The 22478-nt window shown below is 40.2% G+C and overlaps 1 pseudogene; it reads left to right on the top strand.

Moving 5' to 3' along the window:
• Window positions 1-5506: 5506 nt before the first annotated feature.
• Window positions 5507-12779, top strand: LOC127427480 (phosphorylase b kinase gamma catalytic chain, liver/testis isoform-like; annotated as a pseudogene).
• Window positions 12780-22478: the final 9699 nt, after the last annotated feature.

Genomic DNA, 22478 nt, shown 5'->3' with positions numbered 1-22478 from the left:
GCAATGCTTGACCTAAACCTGTAGGTACTTAGTAGGGAGTTAAATATATTGCTGTATGATCATGTCATTGTCTTTAACTGATATTTACAAAACATTTTTAATTTAATTTGCTGGGAGCAAGGGCAGCTTGTGTTTTTTTACTATAGTGGAATACAGGCGGGCTATCACAGTACAGGAGTGTCCCTCGGTTTAACGGTCTACCACTGTTAACACAAACCTATATATTGTATTTTCAGCTGTCATAACACCCCACTATCACAAAACATATTCACTCTTCAAAAACTAGCCCCAATATGTAATAGTAATATTTCACTCATTACAGTATGGGTCTTTCATACACAGTACTGTCTATACAATATTGTTTTCAATTCATTGCTGGGCAACAGTTAAGTATAGTATACACAGATATTTACTACATCATGCCTGTTTCCGTCTCGACAGCTAACTGTACTGCAAATCCTGTTTAAAGTTTGTTTTCCACAAATATGTTTAACCAGAAATTGGCATGTTGTACATGTACAGTGGATATAAAAAGTCTACACACCCCTGTTAAAACAGCAGGTTTTTGTGATGTAAAAAATGAAACAAAGATAAATCATACCAAATTTTTTGTACCTTTAATGTAAAAATTACAATCTATGCAATACCACTGAAAATGTCCTGGTTACTTGCGTAACCTCCGTTCCCTGATGGAGGGAATGAGACGTCGTGTCGATGTAGTGACACCAGGGGTCACTCTTGGGAGCTCGAGACACCTCTAGTCTTTGATAAAAGGCCAATGAAAATTGGCGAGTGGTATTTGCATGCCACTTCCCCGGACATACGGGTATAAAAGGAGCTGGTATGCAACCACTCATTCAGGTTATATGGTGAGGAGCTGGGACAAGGTCCGGCCATGTCAGCGGGTAGTTCAGCGTTGTGGCAGGAGGGACACAACGTTTCGTTCCCTCCATCAGGGAACGGAGGTTACGCAAGTAACCAGGACGTTCCCTATCTGTCACTCACTCGACGTTGTGTTGATGTAGTGACACTAAGGGTCCCTATATGAAACGCCACAACTGGCTGAACTGTGTTACGTGAACTGGCGGAGTGTGACGGGCAGACCACTGTGTGCCTCGTAGCCAGCACACCAGGCCGACACGTAACCTCCCCCAACATAGTTATGAGTGTCGAACGGCCCTTTGGGGACAAGTTGACTACCCAAAAGATAGAAACGGGCTAACCCAGTTGTGGCCTCTTTCCCTTTCTTTTTTTCCACTCCCTAAAAAAGAAAGGGTATTATCCAACTGGGCCACCAGGTCTAGTCGGGGGGTGTCCCTCCCAAGGGGAGGACACTGTGGAGACTGCACCTCGCCCAAAGAGAGGGGGGGATATTTAAGTGGAAAAAATATGTCACATGGTCTTTGACAACCATGTGGAGAGTCTCAAGGTAGATCCTACCCAATGGGGGAGGAGTTACTATAAACATGGAGACTGGGGCAGAGGGTCTCTGCCCAAGGAAGACGCAGTTTGCCAACAGAGAAACGAATTAGCGGAAGATATATATCGCATGGGGTTACCTTACAGGGAACCACCACATGCGGAGCACCTACCCCAGAACAGGGCACTTAGTTAGCATGTGTACTGGGCCGGCAGTGAGTCTCTCCAAAAACTTGACTGCCACAGGGCTCGGAGGAAGTCAACCAGGGAACTTAGTTTGTGAGCACTACTGGGAATTAATGGCATACGTCTTCAGCTCAGAAGAGGTGAAAGGCGCTATGTGCAAGCAATACACCCGGCCGGCTATCCCGGGCTTATCTGCTTGTATTGCGTGCCACTACCTGGGACAAAACCGGTTCCACCCGGAGGTTGTAGAACCTTGCAAAGGTGTTGAGTGTTGCCCAGCCCGCTGCTCTGCAAATGACTGTTAGAGAGGCACCCCTGGACAGGGCCCAGGAGGCCACTACACCCCTGGTAGAATGGGCTCGTAGCCCTACTGGGGGCGGCATATCCTGGGCGTGATATGCCATAGCTATGGCGTCAATGAGCCAGTGGGCGATTCTCTGCTTGGAGACAGCACTTCCTTTCCGCTGTGCACCAAAGCAGACAAAGAGCTGCTCAGAGATCCTAAAGCTCTGCGTGCGATCCAAATAGATGCGAAAAGCATGCACCGGACACAGCAACGACAGGGCTGGGTCTACCTCCTTCTGGGGCAGCGCTCGCAAGTTCACCACCTGATCCCTAAAAGGGGTTGTGGGAACCTTGGGCACATAACCCGGTCGGGGTCTCAGGATCACATGAGAGTAGCCCAGACCGAACTCCAGACATGTTTCGCTGACAGAGAACGTTTGCAGGTCTCCTACCCTCTTGATGTAAGTGAGCGCGGTCAGGAGGGCAGTCTTCAAGGAGAGTGCCTTAAGCTCAGCTGACTGCAAAGGCTCAAAGGGGGCTCTCTGTAGACCCTGAAGAACTACAGAGAGGTCCCATGAGGGAATGAGGCATGGTCTGGAGGGATTCAGCCTCCTGGCACCTCTCAGGAACCTGATGATTAGGTCGTGCTTCCCTAAGGACTTACCGTCGACTGCTATGGCGGCAACGTACACCTTCTAGGTGGAAGGGGACAGCCGCCCTTCCAACCTCTCCTGCAGGAAGGAAAGCACTGATCCGACTGCGCATCTCTGGGGGTCTTCCCATCGGGAAGAACACCACTTAGCGAACAGATGCCACTTAAAGGCATACAGGCGCCTCGTAGAGGGGGCCCTAGCCTGAGTGATCGTGTCTACCACTGCGGGTGGTAGACCACTTAGGTCTTCCGTGTCCCGTCCAGGGGCCAAACATGGAGATTCCAGAGGTCTGGTCACGGGTGCCAGATGGTGCCCCATCCCTGAGAAAGGCTGGCTGTTGCGAGGTGCGTGAGGTCCGAGAACCACATGTGGGTGGGCCAGTAGGGTGCTACCAGGACGACCTGCTCCTCATCCTCCCTGACCTTGCACAGAGTATGTGCAAGTAGGCTCACTGGGGGAAACACATATTTGCACAGGCCAGGGGGCCAGCTGTGTGCCAGCGCGTCAATGCCGAGGGGGGCCTCGGTCAGTGCGTACCAGAGCGGGCAGTGGGAGGATTCTTGGGAGGCGAACAGGTCCACCTGTGCCTGTCCGATTTGACTCCAAATCAGCTGGACCACCTGAGGGTGGAGTCTCCACTCTCCCCTGAGGGTAACCTGCCATGACAGCACGTCCGCTGTAGTGTCCGGATGTGAGTGGCTCGCAGTGACTTGAAGTGCTGCTGGCTCCAGAGGAGGAGACGCCGGGCGAGTTGTGACATACAACGAGAGCGCAGACCACCTTGGCGGATGACATATGCTACCGTTGCCGTGTTGTCTGTCCGAACTAACACGTGCTTGCCCTGTATCAACGGCCGAAACCTCCGCAGGGCGAGCAGAACTGCCAACATCTCGAGGCAGTTGATGTGCAAATGCAGTCGCGGGCCCGTCCTCAAGCCAGCGGCTGCGCGTCCATTGCAAACAGCACCCCTAGCCTGCTTTGGAGGCATCTGTCATGACCACGACGCACCTGGAGACCTGTCCTAGGGGAACACCTGCCCGTAGAAACGAGAGGTCGGTCCAAGGGCTGAAAAGACGGTGACAGACCGGCGTGATGACTACGCGATGTGTCCGGCGGCACCATGCCCATCTCGGGACTCGAGTCTGAAGCCAGTGCTGAAGCGGTCTCATATGCATCAACCCGAGCGGGGTGGCCACCACTGAGGATGCCATATGCCCCAGGAGCTCTGAAAAAATTTCAGTGGAACCGCTGTTTTCTGTTTGAACGCCTTCAAACAGGCCAGCACCGATTGGGCGCGCTCGTTCGTGAGGCGCACTGTCAAAGAGACTGAGTCCAACTCCAAACCGAGGAAAGAGATGCTCTGAACCGGGAGGAGCTTGCTCTTTTCCCAGTTGACCCGAAGCCCTAGTCGGCTGAGGTGTGAGAGCACCAAGTCCCTGTGTGCACACAACATGTCCCGAGAGTGAGCTAGGATTAGGATCTGCGACCTTCGTGAAGATGCGAGGAGACAAGGACAGGCTGAAAGGGAGGACCTTGTACTGATATGCCTGACCCTCAAATGCAAACCACAGGAAGGGTCTGTGTCAAGGTAGAATCGATGTATGCGTCCTTCAGGTCTACCACCGTGAACCAATCTTGATGCCGGATGCTCGCCAGAATGCGTTTTTGCGTCAGCATCTTGAATGGGAGAGCATGTCCATCATCTCTGCATCAGCCTGTGACTGGGCAATTGTCCCCGAAGGGGGGAGCCCAGCTGAGACAAGCATGCTGGGGAATGGGAGGTCCGCGGGGGGATACCCGGCCGAGGCGATCACATTGGGGTCCCCAAATCGCCCCCAGTGCTAGCCGCGCTGGCCTCAAACCCATAGGTAGAAGGACCGAGGTGGGGAGCCACTGGGGTTGCCATGGTCATGTTCTCGCAGTGAGAACATGAACCATCCAGGAACGCTGCCTCCGTGTGGGTCGTGCCCAGACACGAAAGACAGTGATCATAACCATCCGAAGTTGAGAGATAACGACCGCAACCAGGAATAACACACAATCGGAAAGGCATCTTTAAAAAGACGTGTCTTTAAAAAGACGTTCCATGTGTGCCACTCTTTTAGAGAAATATACTCTTTTAGAGAAATAAACTCTTTCAGAAAATATACTCTCTTTTTTCTGCCGAAGCGCCCAGGGGCGTTCTCTGCAGTGCACCAGTGCAGAGGAGGGAGAAGCCGCTGAAATGCGCCGTCAGCTCCAGCAGAGGTGAATGAACAGTAGAAATTAGGCTCAATGAACATAACCGTTCGGCTCCAAAGAGAAAATCTGAATGAGTGGTTGCATACCAGCTCCTTTTATACCCGTATGTCCGGGGGAGTGGCATGCAAATACCACTTGCCAGTTTTCATTGGCCTTTTATCAAAGACCAGAAGTGTCTCGGGCTCCCAAGAGTGACCCCTAGTGTCACTACATCGACACAACTTCGAGTGAGTGACTGATCGGGAAAAGCTATTACAAAAAGAAAGTTAATTTTGGGCGTGCAGTTCGCTATTCAACCACTAGGGGTAAAACGAATGGTTGTGAAAGTTGTGTACTGTCCTCCTCTATTGAATGACGTTGGTTTCATGTCTCTATGTCCTTTAACAAAAAAGCTATTACAAAAAGAAGGTTTATATTGGACATGCTGTTCACACACCAAGCTATTACCAATAAATAAATAAATAAATAAATAATATAAAAAATAAAAAAATAAAATAATTGCACTTTCTCCACGGTCCCTTACTTGCCGCTGCGACAGGAGGACCTCTTCCCGGGGTAACTCATAATGCGACGGCTTTTGCAGGCAAATGTTCATAATATCGAGTGCAAATAATGAAAACAAGCTTGAAGAATATTATTAGCTTTTCATGTTTTACAGTAATACTATTTTGGAATATATTTTCTAATCCGTTTAAGAGTTATCGCCGTTTATCGCTGAATGTTTCTGGAATATCAAAAACAAAATTAACTTAACCTCGCTCTGACATTACTTAAACGCGGGTCTTGTTTCAGGCTGTCAGTATGACTCATGATATCATTCTTGGAGATGATCTGCCCGACTGGGTCGGGGCAAAAGTGTTCTATCAGAAATATGAGCCCAAAGAAGTGATTGGCAGGTGAGTATTATTGGGGTTGCAGTGGTAAATCACTGACATGTATGACTTGATTATGTTGAGCTTGATTTTGATGTCATTAATTATTATAACACTGTTCACCTTGAAGTGTCTTGTGTGTACCTAATCTGCCCCAGAGGTGTGAGCAGTGTGGTGCGCAGATGTGTGCACAAACACACAGGACAGGAGTTTGCAGTGAAAATCATTGCGAGCACTGCAGAGAAAACGACTGAGCAGCAGTTAGATAAGGTGAAGACCTCCATGCTGAAGGAGATCCATGTGCTCAATGCGGTGAGGGGCCACCCATCCATCATTGAGTCATGAATTGTGCTGCTAATGTTTTGTCCTTCCTCTGTTTTAACTGACCTCATTTGTACCCCGTGTTTTTTTTTTTTTTTCTTCCAGTCACACTTATTGATTCATATGAGTCAACAGCCTTTATATTTTTGGTCTTTGACCTGCAAGTATAGATTTTTCTTAAGTTTATAGATTAGAATAGGCTCATTTATAAAAGTGGTTCATGTTTGTGTGAAATTGTTTTTCCTGCAGAATGAGAAGATAACTTTTTGATTACTTGACTGAAAAAGCCACTCTTAGTGAAAAGGAAACCAGGCAAATTTTTAATTTATTTCCAATTTTTGCTATGATAGCAAATAGTTTTCTTCATAACGTAATTGGTCAGAAATACTCTACCAGCCAAAGGTTGATACACACTCATTTTTTATTTTTACATTTGAAAGTAATAGTCATCTCTGCATTCTCTAAAATTAGTATTGAAGGAGTTCCCATTATATTATTGTTGAGTGCTTTTACTTCACTTTCTGGTCCAACTCGTCCATCTAAAATCATGAAGATTTGGGTCAGGAGCTTCAGTTAATGTTCACATCAACTATCAGAATGGGAAAAAATGTGATCTGTGATTTTGACCATGGCATGATTGTTTGTGCCAGACAGGCTGGTTTGAGTATTTCTGTAACTGTTGATCTCCTGGGATCTGCGCAACAGTCTCTAGGGTATATAAAGTATGGTGCAAAAAACATCCAGCAAGCAGCAGTTCTGTGGGCAGAAACGGCTTGTTAATGTCAGAGGATAATGGCCAGACTGGTCTAAGCTGACAGGAAGGTGACAGTAACCCAAATAACTACACTTTACAACAGTACTATGCAGAAAAGCATTTTGTGACAACACGTCGAACATTGAAGTGGATGGGCTAAAGCAGCAGAAGACCCCTCTGGGTACCACTACTGTCGGCTAAGAACAGGAAACTGAGGCTGCAGTGGGCACAGGCTCACCAAAACTGGACAGTAGACGATTGAAAAAACATCACCTGGTCTGACGAATCTCGATTTCTGCTATGACAATAGTAGGCCCACTGCAGCCTCTGCTTTCTGCTCTTGGCTGACAGAAGTGGAACCCAACGTGGACTTCTGCTGTTGTAACCCATCTGCCTCAAGGTTTGATGTGTTGTGCATTCTGAGATGCTATTCTGCTCACTACAGTTGTACAGAGGGTTTACCTGAGTTACTGTAGCCTTTCTGTCAGCTCAAACCAGTCAGGCCATTCTTCGTTGACTTCATCAACAATCTGTTTTCACCCACAGAACTGCCGCTCGCTGGATGATTTTTGATTTTCGCACCATTCTCTATGCATTCCAGAGACTGTTACATGTAAAAATCCCAGGGGTTCAGCAGTTACAGAAATACTCCAACCATCCCGTCTGGCACCAACAATCATGCCATGGACAAAATAGCTGTGATCAAATTTTTTCCCCATTCTGATGACATTCCAGACTCGCACATTTTTAATATCAGACGAAGATCCACCATTATGCACCTCGTGCCAAAGTCCACTGTCTCTGAAGCATATTTTGTCCGATTGTGTTAGTTTTATTTCTTTTAAGAAATTATTTTACACAGCAAACACTTTTGAACAGATTTTTAACAAAGTCAACTCTGAATCAGTTTTAATTGATCGAAAATACATTTTAAAAACCTTATATTTTTAATATTGTACCCATAAATGTATTTTAACTTGTTTTTCGCCATTAAAATAGCCATGGATGTTGGCATGGCGTAAATTACAAATTCACTCTCTCCCTATTCTGATGGTTGATGTGAACATTAACTGAAGCTGCGGACATGTATCTGCATGATTTTATGCATTGCACTGCTGCCACATGATTGGCTGATTAGATAATCACATGAATAAGTATGGATACAGGTGTACCTAATAAAGTGGTCGGTGAGTGTGTATATATATATATATATATATATATAAAATATTTAAAAAATGTTGAGTTGTACAAAGAAATTTATACCAATTGTATGCACACTGCACAATTTATATTTGTCTGCAAATCTAATTTCAAGTATTTAAGCATAAGATCATAACAAATTCAGTCAATTTTTTTCCATACTTGTTTTGACTTGTAGTTTATTGCCTTGCACTGTCAGGGATGCAAACTCATGAGAGGTGAAAAATGTGAGAGTCATAGCAGGTGTTCCGGATGTATATTTTCAGTTGATTTGGTTCTTGTATTTAAAGCTTTTTGTTGTATTTAATAATAATAATAATTATAATTTATAATAATTTTCTTTATTCATCACACATTTGCACATATACAGTGAAATTCTTCTTTTTCACATATCCCAGCTAGGCTGGGGTCAGAGTGCAGGGTCAGCCATGATACAGCACCCCTGGAGCAGATAGGGTCAAGGGCCTTGCTCAAGGGCCCAACAGTGGCATCTTGGTGGTGCTGGGGCTTGAACCCCTGACCTTCTGATCAGTAACCCAGAGCCTTAACCACTGAGCTACCACTGCCCCTAATGCTTTAAGTGTTTAAGATTGGAGTAATGGTTTCAAGTAATTTTAATAAGGAAAATTTTACAAAACAATTTGAGCAAATTAGCTTCAGAAAAGGTGACTTTAGTTGAAAGGTGAGTAGTTTGCATCCCTGACTGCACACTGCGAAACTGAATAAAAGACTTGTGTTATTGCATTTAGGAGTATGATGCGTGCTCTTCTGGAGGCTGTCCAGTATTTACATTCTCTAAGTATTATACATCGAGACCTCAAACCTGAAAACATTCTTCTAAATGACCAGGGACACATCAAACTATCCAACTTTGGCTTTTCAGTCCAGCTGGAGCCTGAGGAAAAACTAAGAGGTGAGAGAACCGTCACTGTCCTTCCACAGTGGCAGTTAAAAAAAAGCTTTCCGGTTTTTCCCATTTAATACAACGACTTTCATTGTTTATAGCATTTGCTCCTTGTAATTTTTCCTTGTTAGAGTTGTGTGGAACTCCAGGTTACCTGGCACCAGAGATTCTGAAATGTTCCATGGGTGAGACACATAAGGGATATGGGAAAGAGGTTGATCTGTGAGTGTATATAACATTTCTTAGTAAACTTTATCTTCCTTTGGCCTGAAAGCGTCTCTCATTCCTAAAGTAATATGCAACCTTCCCAAAATTCTTCACCACAAGGTGGCATTAATTAAGTGAGCTTATTGATCAACATTCAGTCATTTTATCCCATGGTTTCCAACAGGTGGGCTTGTGGTGTGATCCTGTTCACACTTCTTGCTGGATCTCCACCATTCTGGCATCAGAAGTGGAACGACAGGTCTGACACTGTCAAAGACTTGGTGAGATTCTCTGTGAATTGTGAACTGCTTTGTTGCGCAAGCTTTACCCATATGTGCATTACACTTTGCTTATAAAGTATAAATTCCCTTAGATCTCAAGGCTTTTAATGGTGGAAACCTCACTTCGCCTCACAGCTGAGCAAGCTTTAGCTCACCCCTGCTTCCGTCAGTACCAAATGGAAGAGGTGTGGCTCTTCAGCCTCAGAAAGACATTTAGGGTATGTATTCTCTTTAATATGTGCTTTTCAAAGTGCTTGCAAGGCAGAATTGGGTTGGGATTGCTCTGACATTCTGGTTAAATTTTCAGGTCCCGATCTTAACTGTATTAGCCTGTATTCAAATGCATTGCCGCTACTACTGAGCCAGACCATTAACAAGGGAACTCCTAGCAAGAGACCCTTATTCAATCCATGGTGTGCGCAAGCTTATTGATGGCTGTGCTTTCCGCATGTACGGACATTGGGTCAAGAAGGGGGAGCAACAGAACCGAGCTGCTCTGTTCCAAAACACAGCTAGAATCATTCTACTGGGCCTTGAAGATCCTGAAAGCTAAAGGTCTTTTTTTTTTTCTTCTGTTTCTAAAGATATTCCTTGCCTGTCCATTAACAGTTTAATTTTTTTAGTTCGGTACAATAGCCCATTCAAAAGAGCTATTTATAGATTGTCTTTTTTTTTCTTTTTCTTTTTTTTTCTCAAAGTGGTGTTGCTTTTTTATTTATTTTCAGCAGCATGTCATGTGACCTCACTTTAACCACTCAATGTTTTTGTTTTGTTGTTTTTTTGGTATGTTTTTAAATGTTTTTATTGTTTACTCTATTGGTATCATTTCAAATAATATGGACCAGCTTTTAAGTAACATTTTGTAGTTCTTCTAGCTTTCTAGTTCAGTTAATATGTAGCTTTTTACTGTTTTGCGACCATATAATTCTGATTTTTCAAAAACATTTCCTGGTTCCAGACTAAATCATAGACAGACAGGGAACATTTAGCAATTTAGAGTCGACAATGGAAGGACTTTTAAGACTTTTAATACATAGCAAACCTTATTTAAATCATAGCATAATAGTTGTATGACCCCACTGAGAGTTGTGCATAAATGTTGTATTCCTTTTTATTGTGGAATGATTCCTGTAAATTTTTTACTACTTGCTGACTTTTATCACAGTTTACTATACATGATCCATTCATCATCAAGGTACTGTTTTAAGTCTAAACAGGTATACATAGATGAATAATATATATAATTACTGTGTCATGTGTGTAATTTAAGCACATATAGCTTACAGAGAGTACAGAACTAAAGTCATGGAAATATATTTTCTTCTTAACTTGAACGTTGTTCTCCAGTTTACTAATGGTGCCATTAAGCTAATCAGCACTGTGCTGCAACCGTTTTTCTAGCTTTGTTCAGACTTTGGAGTGGGACCTTTCATAAAAATAAATAAATATATATAATTTTATTTATATTAAGTGAATATTACACGTGATATTCAACATTCATATAGATAATCCTGAACACAACACTGCCAAAGAACTCATAACAGTTTTAAACACTTGATCTGACTCTGCATGTAGATGGACCCACACACAATCGCGGACACACTCTTGATCCCCTCATTAGTAAGGGTCTGAACATTTCATCCACTATTATTAAGGATGTCGTGCTATTGGACCATTTCTGTATTTTCTTTGAAATATTGATTTCTTCTGCCACTGAAGTTAGATCTGTCTCTGTCAAAAAGAGGTACATAAATGAGAACACTAGGTTGATGTTCTCCTCGATATCTTTAACTCAAAAGTTAAAAGTGCTATTGATGGCATTGCTCCTGTAAAGTACAACATCTTAAAATGTCAACCCGCTGTCTTGACACACTCCCCACATTCTTTTTCAGAAATGTGTTTAACTGTCTGGAAAAAGATCTGTTAGAAATAGTAAATGTGTCACTCCTTTCAGGCATGTCTCCAAAGTCCCTGACAACTGCAGTTGTCAAGCCACTTCTTAAAAAGAGCAATCTAGATAACTCAATATTGAACAACTACAGACCAATTTCAAATCTTCCTTTCAAAGGCAAAATCATTGAAAAAGTTTTTTTCAATCAGCTGAACAAATTCTTAATCTTGAATGGCTACTTGGACAATTTCCAGTCTGGTTTCCAACCGCATCATAGCACAAAGATCCTTAATGATATTCGGCTAAATACTGATTCAGGCAAAATATCAGTGCTGGTATTATTAGACCTCAGTGCTGCTTTTGACACTGTTGACCACAACATTTTCTTAGACAGATTGGAAAACTGGGTAGGGCTCTCTGGGACGGTCCTCAGCTGGATCAGGTCATATCTAGAAGGAAGTGGTTTCTATGTGAACATAGACAACTATGAATCTGAGTGGACATCCATGATGTGTGGAGTCCCACAAGGCTCAAATCTTGCACTGCTCCTGTTCAAACTGTATATGCTCCCACTAGGCCAAATTATGAAAAGGAACCAAATTGCATACCATAGCTATGCAGACGACACCCAGATCTATCTAGCCCTATCGCCAAATGACTACAGTCCCATAGAATCTGTGCCAGTGCATTGATGAAACTAACAGTTGGCTGTGCCAAAACGTCCTTCAGTTAAACAACGACAAGACAGAGGTCATTGTATTTGGCAACAAAGTGAATATATACCTTGACTCCAAGGGTCTAAAGACAAAAAATCAAGTAAGGAATCTTGGTGTCATTTTGGAGTCAGACCTTAGTTTCAATAGTCACATCAAAGTAATAACAATCAGCCTACTATCATCTCAAAAATATAGCCAGAATTAGATGTTTTGTATCCAGTCAAGAAACTTGTTCATGCATTCATCACCAGTAGGGTGGACTACTGCAATGGACTCCTCACCAGCCTTCCCAAAATGACCATTAGACACCTGCAGCTCATTCAGAATGCCGCTGCCAGGATTCTAACCCTAACCAAAAAATCAGAGCATATTACTCCAGTCTATACAATGGCTTCCAGTTACATTTAGAATTGATTTTAAAGTACTACTACTCATTTATAAATCTCTCAATAGCCTAGGACCTAAATACATTTCAGATATGCTTGTTGAATATAAACAGCATTTATATTCATTGAGACAGCGTTTAGCTATTATGCCACCCGCAGCTGGAACCAGCTTCCAGAAGAGGTCAGATGTGCTCTAACAGTAGCCACATGTTTAACTGTGCATTTACAGACAGAGCACTGTGCTGATTGCACTGCAACATTTTTATTTTTGTATTCTTTTTCTTTATTCATTTTAATAATTTTTACTTATTTTTTAAATTCAGTTTATTACTTTTTAATCTCAGTTCTTGTTCTTAATTGGTTTTAAAATTAATTTTATCTTGTATTTTCTTTATCATTTATATGTAAAGCACTTTTAATTGCCATTGTGTATGAAATGTGCTATATAAATAAACTTGCCTTGCGAGCATGTAGTTTTGCATATGTAATCACTTTGATGTTCATCAGTGGAAAGGGGTCAACTTTTTCCACCTGTCTTTGCAGGTTTCCTACTTAACATTTTAGTGATTAATGTTATCAAAATACATTTTTTAAAATGGCAAAAAATATTTTTGCTTAAATGTTTTGCAGACCTTGAAATTGTTTTGTGGAGACCAGGCATGCAATTGCAATTGCCACTTTCTATAAGAACAGTTCAAAACAATATAAACTGCCAGTAATAGTCTGCAAACCACCATAATAAATAATAAAGAGTCAAGAAAACAATCTGAAACATGTAATATGCATGGATTTGGAGGAAAGATGCCTTTTTAAAGGCCTACTGTAAAGGCCTCTTTTTATTGTAAATTAAAATCTAGAAATAAAAAATTGCATGTTATGCATTTCTGATTTATATTAGTGAATGCAAGGGAGGGTGAAATTAATAGCCCTAACAATTATTATATATATATATATATATATATATATATATATATATTTTCTTTTTTTTCTTTTTTTTTTTTTTTTTTTTTTATGATAGCTTTTTAGCTTCACCTGTGTTAAACTGATGCACACTCTTGATTATGGAGATGAGATCAGAAGTTTGCTCCCTGTTAAAATTGTGCAGAACAGCGCTAGATTTGTGTACATCTACTTTGTGCATGACACGAGTAAATTTTAATTGACTATATCACAATTCCAGTGGGTCAGAAGTTTACATACACTAAGTTAACTGTGCCTTTAAGCAGCTTGGAAAATTCCAGAAAGTGATGTCAAGCCTTTAGACATTTAGCCAATTAGCTTCTGATATGAGGTGTACTGAATTGGAGGTGTACCAGTGGATGTATTTTAAGGCCTACCTTCAAACTCAGTGCCTCTTTGCTTGACATCATGGGAAAATCAAAAGAAATCAGCCTCAGAAAAAAAAAATTATGGACCTCCACAAGTCTGGTTCATCCTTGGGAGCAATTTCTAAATGCCTGACGTTACCACGTTCATCTGTACAAACAATAGTACGCAAGTATAAACACCATGGGACCACGCAGCCATCATACCGCTCAGGAACGAGACGGATTCTGTCTCATAAAGATGAATGTAGTTTGGTGCGAAAAGTGCAAATCAATCCCAGAACAACAGCAAAGGACCTTGTGAAGATGCTGGAGGAAACAGGTAGACAAGTATCTATATCCACAGTAAAATGAGTCCTATATCAACATAACCTGAAAGGCTGCTCAGCAAGGAAGAAGCCACTGCTCCAAAACTGCCATAAAAAAGCCAGACTACAGTTTGCAAGTGCACATGAGGACAAAGATTTTACTTTTTAGAGAAATGTCCTCTGGTCTGATGAAACAAAAATTTAACTGTTTGGCCATAATGACCATTTGTTATGTTTGGAGGAAAAAGGGTGAGGCTTGCAAGCCGAAGAACACCATCCCAACCGTGAAGCATGGGGGTGAAAGCATCATGTTGTGGGTGCTTTGCTGCATGAGGGACTGGTGCACTTCACAAAATAGATGGCATCATGAGGAAGGACAATTATGTGGATATATTGAAGCAACATTTCAAGACATCAGCCAGGAAGCTAAAGCTCGGTCACAAATGGGTCTTCCAAATGGACAGTGACCCCAAGCATACCTCCAAAGTTGTGGCAAAATGGCTGAAGGACAACAAAGTCAAGGTATTGGAGTGGCTATCTCAAAGCCCTGACCTCAGTCTAATAGAAAATTTGTCGGCAAAACTGAAAAAGCGTGTGCAAGCAAGGAGGCCTACAAACCTGACTCAGTTACACCAGTTCTGTCTGGAGGAATGGGCCAAAATTCCAGCAACTTATTGTGAGATTACCATGCAAGAAGAAGAGGTGCATTAAATCACAAAGTTGATTTAGCTGTTACCATAAAATAGAAGTTAATGCTAATTTTGTACACATTAACTGACATGACAAATTTATAGCCTCATACATACCTCTGGAGTAAATACACTATATTGCCAAAAGTATTCGCTCATCTGCCTTTAGACGCATATGAATTTAAGTGACATCCCATTCTTAATCCATAGGGTTTAATATGACGTCGGCCCACCCTTTGCAGCTATAACAGCTTCAACTCTTCTGGGAAGGCTTTCCACAAGGTTTAGGAGTGTGTTTATGGGAATTTCTGACCATTCTTCCAGAAGCGCATTTGTGAGGTCAGAGACTGATGTTGGACGAGAAGGCCTGGCTCGCAGTCTTCGCTCTAATTCATCCCAAAGGTGCTCTATCGGGTTGAGGTCAGGACTCTGTGCAGGCCAGTCAAGTTCTTCCACACCAAACTCGCTCATCCATGTCTTTATGGACCTTGCTTTGTGCACTGGTGCGCAGTCATGTTGGAACAGGAAGGGGCCATCCCCAAACTGTTCCCACAATGTTGGGAGCATGGAATTGTCCAAAATCTCTTGGTATGCTGAAGCATTCAGAGTTCCTTTCACTGGAACTAAGGGGCCAAGCCCAGCTCCTGAAAAACAACCCCACACCATAATCCCCCCTACACCAAACTTCACAGTTGGCACAATGCAGTCAGACAAGTACCGTTCTCCTGGCAACCACCAAACCCAGACTCATCCATCAGATTGCCAGATGGAGAAGCGTGATTCGTCACTCCAGAAAACGCGTCTCCACTGCTCTAGAGTCCAGTGGCGGCGTGCTTTACACCACTGCATCCGACGCTTTGCATTGCACTTGGTAATGTATGGCTTGGATGCAGCTGCTCGGCCATGGAAACCCATTCCATGAAGCTCTCTACGCACTGTTCTTGAGCTAATCTGAAGGCCACATGAACTTTGGAGGTCTGTAGCGATTGACTCTGCAGAAAGTTGGCGACCTCTGCGCACTATGCGCCTCAGCATCCGCTGACACTGCTCTGTCATTTTACGTGGCCTACCACTTCGTGGTTGAGTTGCTGTCATTCCCAATCGCTTCCACTTTGTTATAATACCACTGACAGTTGACTGTGGAATATTTAGTAGCGAGGAAATTTCACGACTGGACTTGTTGCACAGGTGGCATCCTATCACAGTACAACGCTGGAATTCACTGAGCTCCTGAGAGCGGCCCATTCTCTCACAAATGTTTGTAGAAGCAGTCTGCATGCCTAGGTGCTTCATTTTATACACCTGTGGCCATGGAAGTGATTGGAACACCTGAATTCAATTATATTGGATGGGTGAGCGAACACTTTTGGCAATATAGTGTATGTATTTGTATGTAAAGTAGTGTCTCATATTTGTGTTGATGAAATTGAATAAAATGTGTTGCCCTTGCTCTGAGCTGAAAAAATTATGTCACTAAAGGAGATGTAATGCTCTTAACTATGTGAGCTTTCTAAAAGTTATCTCAAGATAAAATGGTTCAAACAATATTTGGTCATTTAAGCCACACTTAATGTATTAATATCTTTGCATGATAAGACATATGTCAAAATATCAACCAAGTGGCATTATTTAACTTTGTGAAACATGTCCATATTTATGTAATGTGATGAACTACATCTGTGGTTACTCTGCAACCACCTTGAAGACCAGCTGGTTAAAAGTCATATGGCTCAGAAAAGTGACATTAGTTCTGAGAAAATATGTATATAATGCAATGGTTTTTAGACATTTTTAAGTGTGACTTAAGTGTCCAAAAACTTTTTGGGGGCCACTTTGTATGATCCATGTACATACCCTGATTGAATGGCAAAACAGGACGTCTCTGCAGTAGGTAAAACAGTGATTCATGTTATTGAGGGGTGATTCTGTCAGAAAGAAGTTACGTTTAAGATGATCTTTTAAAATTATAAAGATACAATTACTTTTTATTAACATGATTATGACACACAAACACAATTAGATTCTCACCTGTGTTAAACTGATGCACACTCTTGATTATGGAGATGAGAACAGAAGTTTGCTCCCTGTTAAAATTGTGCTCCCTGCAGAACAGCACTAGATTTGTGTACTTCTCAAGCATTACTCCCTGTTTTGGCTGAGCCACATGAGTAATCGGAGGCGGGTTTACTATTTCTGAGGCCCCAAGCAACTGACCAAGCCGGGGCCCCATTTTGAAAATGTTTGCTTAAAAACTTACATAAAATTTATTTTAAATCAGAATTTTAAATTCATCCTATAAACCATTATAGCCAAGTACATTCAAAATGTTTAATAAAATAAAAATCTTGTTAAAGATAATTAATGCATGTTTTCCAGTTTAAAAAAAACAAAAAACAATATTTACCTACATATATCATGGCCCCTAACCACATATGTATACATTTTGGATGGTTTATACATATTTTTTTTTATAATTTTTATTTATTTATTTATTTATTTCCTTCACCTGTACTTGTCTTTATGGTTCTATTCATACATTGTGTGATCTTATTGAACATTTATATAGAAAAAAACTCCACAGTTTTACCACAATTTGTGGACTTTTCAGACGATCCCTTATCACCATAGTAAAATTTTCCAACTTATATCAATGTTAAATTGGCGATCTGGAACGATTTCACCATCTGACCAACTTAAATATTTAGTGTTAGTATTTATAAATTAGTATTAATTCAATACAGGACGCATAATTTTATCTTTAAATACAGGACGATCCCGTATTTTACGGGACGGGTGGCAACCCTGTTTTGGAGGCTGGGGCACCTACAGATACATTACTATTACTGTACAGAAACTGATCAAACATAATGGAAATGACAATTTATTACTAATACCTAGATTTCATGGAAAATACCTGAACATAAAGTCTTACTATAATTTCCTCAAAAGCCTTAATTTTTAACTACTACAATGCACCACGAGTCTGGATTTAATGAAAGCAAACGTGTGTTACCCCTCACGGCCTCTAAAAACGTCTTATAAAACAGTAATCTAAACCATCTGTCTGTGTTGTACTGTATCCGAGCAACCGAGTTTTTACTACCAACTACCAACATGAGGAAGCACGCTACAAATGATTTTATATTTTAAAAACCGTTTAAAACGATATTTTAAATGAATTTTAAATACAATTGAAACTATCAATTAAATGTAATAGTTGTTTTAATTACATCTATTTTATACGAGAATCAATGAAATGTATACGCCTCCCTTTAACACTTTTATTTTAAAAAGTTACTGTCATCCTGGCTACGATATTAAGCAGCTGTTGGGCGGAAGTGACGTAAAGTAACAGACTCGCTTGACAGAGTTCTCAAACGTATGGGGAAAAGAACACGAAATATTTTTTTAATTTAGAAAAACGGAATTGTGAAATATAATCTATACGTAAACTCATGATTAATAACAGAGTATGTGAAAACAATACAGAAATTGCTGAATATGTCACTCAGTTTTATAAAAATCTTTACACTTCAGATATAATGACATAGAAACAGATTTATTTTTGAGTAGAATTTTTGATACAACAAAGAAAATAAATGAAGAATTTCAATTATTTTGTGACAATGATATTAAATTGGAAGAAGTTCAAAACTGTATTATGGGATTAAAAGATAATAAGTCTCCAGGGAACGATGGGCTTATTAGTGAATTCTATAAACTGTTCAATGTTCAGTTATCTCCTTTTTTAGTAGCCATGTTCAAAGAATCTATAGCATACGGGGAATTACTTGCAACTCTTAAACAGGGTCTTATTACAATTATTCCTAAACCTAATAAGGATACATTTTATATTGACAACTGGAGATCAATTACCCTTCTGAATAATGATGCGAAGTTATTTGCTCTGATTTTTGCGAGAAGATTAAAGAAAGTTCTGGAAGAAATTATTGATAAAGAACAATCAGGGTTTATGACTGGGAGACATATCAGTAAAAATATTAGGGTAATTTTAGATATGATTGATTACAATTGTTACATACCAAATGATTCATTCATTTTATTTATAGACAAAGCCTTTGATACCGTGGGTCATGAGTTTATGTTTAGATGTATTGAATATTTTGGTTTTGGAGAATACTTCCAAAAAGCTATTAAAACTATTTACAATGGATGTAATAGTTCAGTCAAATTAACAACAGGTACAACTAGTAGATTTGAGATTAATCGAGGTATACAGCAGGGTAGCCCATTATCTCCATTCTTGTTTTTATTAGTTACTCAAATGATGGCCCTACACATAAAAAGAGCAGAATTTGAAGGTATTAACGTATTAGGAAGAGTGTTTAAATTGTGCCAATTGGCAGACGATACTACTATTTTTCTTAAAAATGACTTAGAATAAAGGTGGTTAATTGTATTAAAGAGTTTTCTTCATTATCAGGTCTAAAAATGAATATTAATAAATCTGTGCTGTTTTCACTTAAAACATGTGATTTAACAGAATTAAATGGTATTCCCATTAAGCATACAGTTACATATTTAGGAGTTATCATAGATAAAGATGAGAATGAACGCAGTGTGCTTAACTACAGACCTATAATTAACAAAATTAAAAGGAGATTTAATGTACGGCTTCAAAGAGATTTATCCCTGAATGGAAGGGTCTTACTGTCTAAAGTAGAAGGGATATCAAGATCTGTTTATGTGTCTTTAGCCTTAGATATGCCATCTAGTATATACAAGGAATTAGACAAAATGTTATTTAATTTTCCATGGAGAAACAGACAACATTATTTGAGAAAGGACATTTTATGTAAGCAAAAGTGTGGGTTATCTGTGCTTACCTTTGAAACCTTGAATAATACATTTAAGGTTAATTGGTTAATTAAATTCATGAAAGAAAAGGACAGCATGTGGTACACATTTCCAAAGTATGTGTTTGATATGTTGGGTGGCACAGATCTTTTGTTGAGATGTGATTATAAAATTGATAAACTACCTGTGAAATTAGCCAAGTTTCACAAACAAGCTTTATTAGCTTGGATGCTGGTGTTTAAGCACAATTTTTCCCCAAATAAATATATTATTTGGAATAATAGAAGTATTCAATATAAAAATAGATCTCTCTTCTATAAAAGTTGGTATTAAAATAATATTGTGTTAGTTAGACAACTTTTAAATTAAAATGGTAATTTGTTAACTTATAGTGAATTCTTGGACAAATTTGGGTTTTCAGTTACACCAAAAGAGTATGCTGTTGTGTTTGATGCCATACCTCAGCAGGTTACACATTTTGTAAGAGCTTGTGGAAGTGATATTTCTGAGACAATATATGTTAAAGACAGCATGTTTATAGCAGATATTGATATCCTTAAACACCATTGTTCTAATAAACATATTAGAAATATTATAATAGATGAAACGGCTACTCATAAATGTTAATTGTGGAACAGTGTATTTAGAAATATAAACTGGACTAAAGCTTGGAATATTTGTGAAAAATATTGTTTAAATAATAAAGTAAAAGAGGTTACATTCAAAGTTTTACATGGTATATATCCAGTTAAAGGTGTATTAGAGAGATTTCATTTGGATATTGATTATTCCTGTGATTTTTGTTCAATAGAAAAAGAATCTATTGTCCATCTTTTTTGTAATTGTGTATACTCTAAGATTTTTTGGGTGGATATGGAAAATTTTATCAGAAGGAAAACCAAAATTATATTCAAGCTTAATAATTTTGATATATGTATAAATTATTCCAATGAAAATAATAATAATAATTTTATTTTTCTTGTACAACTTTTTATTATTTTGGGGAAGTTCCACATACATAAGAAGAAATGGTCAGGGTCCAAGCCAAATTTCATTCATTTTCTCCAGGAGATCAAGAACTACAGCACCTGTTTGGAGAATACTGTCAACAAAAAAGCAAAAAAGACTTGTAGTATTTTTCGTGGCTACTTTTTTGATTAAGGAATTAATATTCTGTACACTCTGGTATATTTATGTATATTTCTGTATACTGTTGTATATTATATTCTGTTAATTAAAAAAAAAAAAAAAAAAAAAACTTTTTGCAGAAATGGTGTCAGAATAAACACCACATTAATGGCATACTACCATACTACTCTTATTTCTGCCACAAACTGACATAGCAGAAATAGTAAGAGTAGTATGTGAAGTATGCAATTGCAAATGCAGCCCGTGAAACACACGTAAATGTTGTCATGTTGTGAGTCTGGCCAATCGTGAATAAGCTGTGTCATCAGAGCTTGTGCAACTCCTCTGGAGCAACTACAGAGGCAACACAAAGAAAATTTGTTTTCAACTAATGTTTATAGGCAGAATGGAAAGATCTGTTTTGTATCCCCCATTATTGTTCTTATAATTTGTAAATCTGTATACTTTTTAAAAAAAAAAAAAAAAAAAAAAAAAAAAAAAGAGTTCTCAAGCGTACGTTATTCAAACCATAGACATATAAGGCTGTGTCTCGTTTGGAAGGCTGCATGCTAAGTAGCACGCGTCCTTTGAAGGCTGCGGTATACCAAGTGTCCTCCTTTAAACAAGCCTCATTTAAACGAGATGGCCTTTGTAGGACAAACGGAAACGGAAGGTATCGTGGTTTCTATGACAGCACGCCACTCTTTACCAAGCACCAGCGCTTTGAGTGAGAAGGGAACAAAGTCCCTCTGGAAGGGAATGTATGAGGTACATTTTAGGAGAGTTATAATGATGTAAAGAGAAAAGAAAATAGATTTAACAGTTGTACTTTTAGTCTAATACTTTATTTTAATTATATATTAATATAATTATATATATTATATACTCTGCACCCATCTACTGGCACCACAGGAACTGTGCTTGACAGGTTTAATTCCTATCTCTCAGGTAGGTCCTTCAAGGTAGCCTGGAGAGGTGAAGTATCCAAGCCACATCAGCTACTTACTGGGGTACCTCAGGGATCAGTGCTTGGGCCACTTCTCTTCTCTATATACACAACATCACTGGGACCCATCATTCAGGCACATGGTTTCTCTTAACACTGCTACACTGGTGACACGCAACTCTGCTTGTCTTTCCAGCCCAACGACACCACAGTGACTGCTCGAATTTCTGCTTGCCTGGTAGACATCATGGCCGGGATGAAGGAGCACCACCTACAACTCAACCCAGCCAAGACTGAACTCCTTGTCTTTCCAGCCAACCCTGCTGTTGAACACAACATCACCGTGCAGCTGGGTGCAACTACAGTAACGCCTTCCAAATCAGTCAGAAATCTAGGAGTAACCATCGACAACAGACTAAATTTGACAGACCACAAGATCATGTAGATTTACACTCTACAATATCAGGAAGATAAGACCCATCCTCTCTGAACATGCAACACAACTGCTTGTCCAGTCACTTGTCATAACTAGACTGGATTACTGTAATGCTCTCATTGCAGAATGCAGCAGCACATCTGGTCTTTAATGAACCAAAGAGAGCACGTTACACCACTCCTTGTCTCTCTCCACTGGCTGCCGGTTGATGCACGTATCAAATTCAAGGCTCTGATGCTGGCATACAGAACAGTCACTGGGTCTGCTCCAGCATACCTAAAATCATTTATGCAGAGCTACGTGCCCACTAGAAGCCTGCGGTCGGCTAAGGAACGTTGCCTTGTTGTACCAACACAAAGAGGCACCAAAACACTTTCCCGGACTTTCAGCTTCATCATACCACGTTGGTGGAACGACCTTCCCAACTCCATCCGTGAAGCTGACTCACTCTCTGTCTTCAAAAAATGACTAAAAACACATCTTTTCCATGAGCACTTAACCAGTCATTTAAA

The sequence above is a fragment of the Myxocyprinus asiaticus genome, chromosome 36, assembly GCF_019703515.2.
Source record: "Myxocyprinus asiaticus isolate MX2 ecotype Aquarium Trade chromosome 36, UBuf_Myxa_2, whole genome shotgun sequence".
Lineage (NCBI taxonomy): Eukaryota > Metazoa > Chordata > Actinopteri > Cypriniformes > Catostomidae > Myxocyprinus > Myxocyprinus asiaticus.
This window is presented reverse-complemented; position numbering and strand designations above follow the sequence as displayed.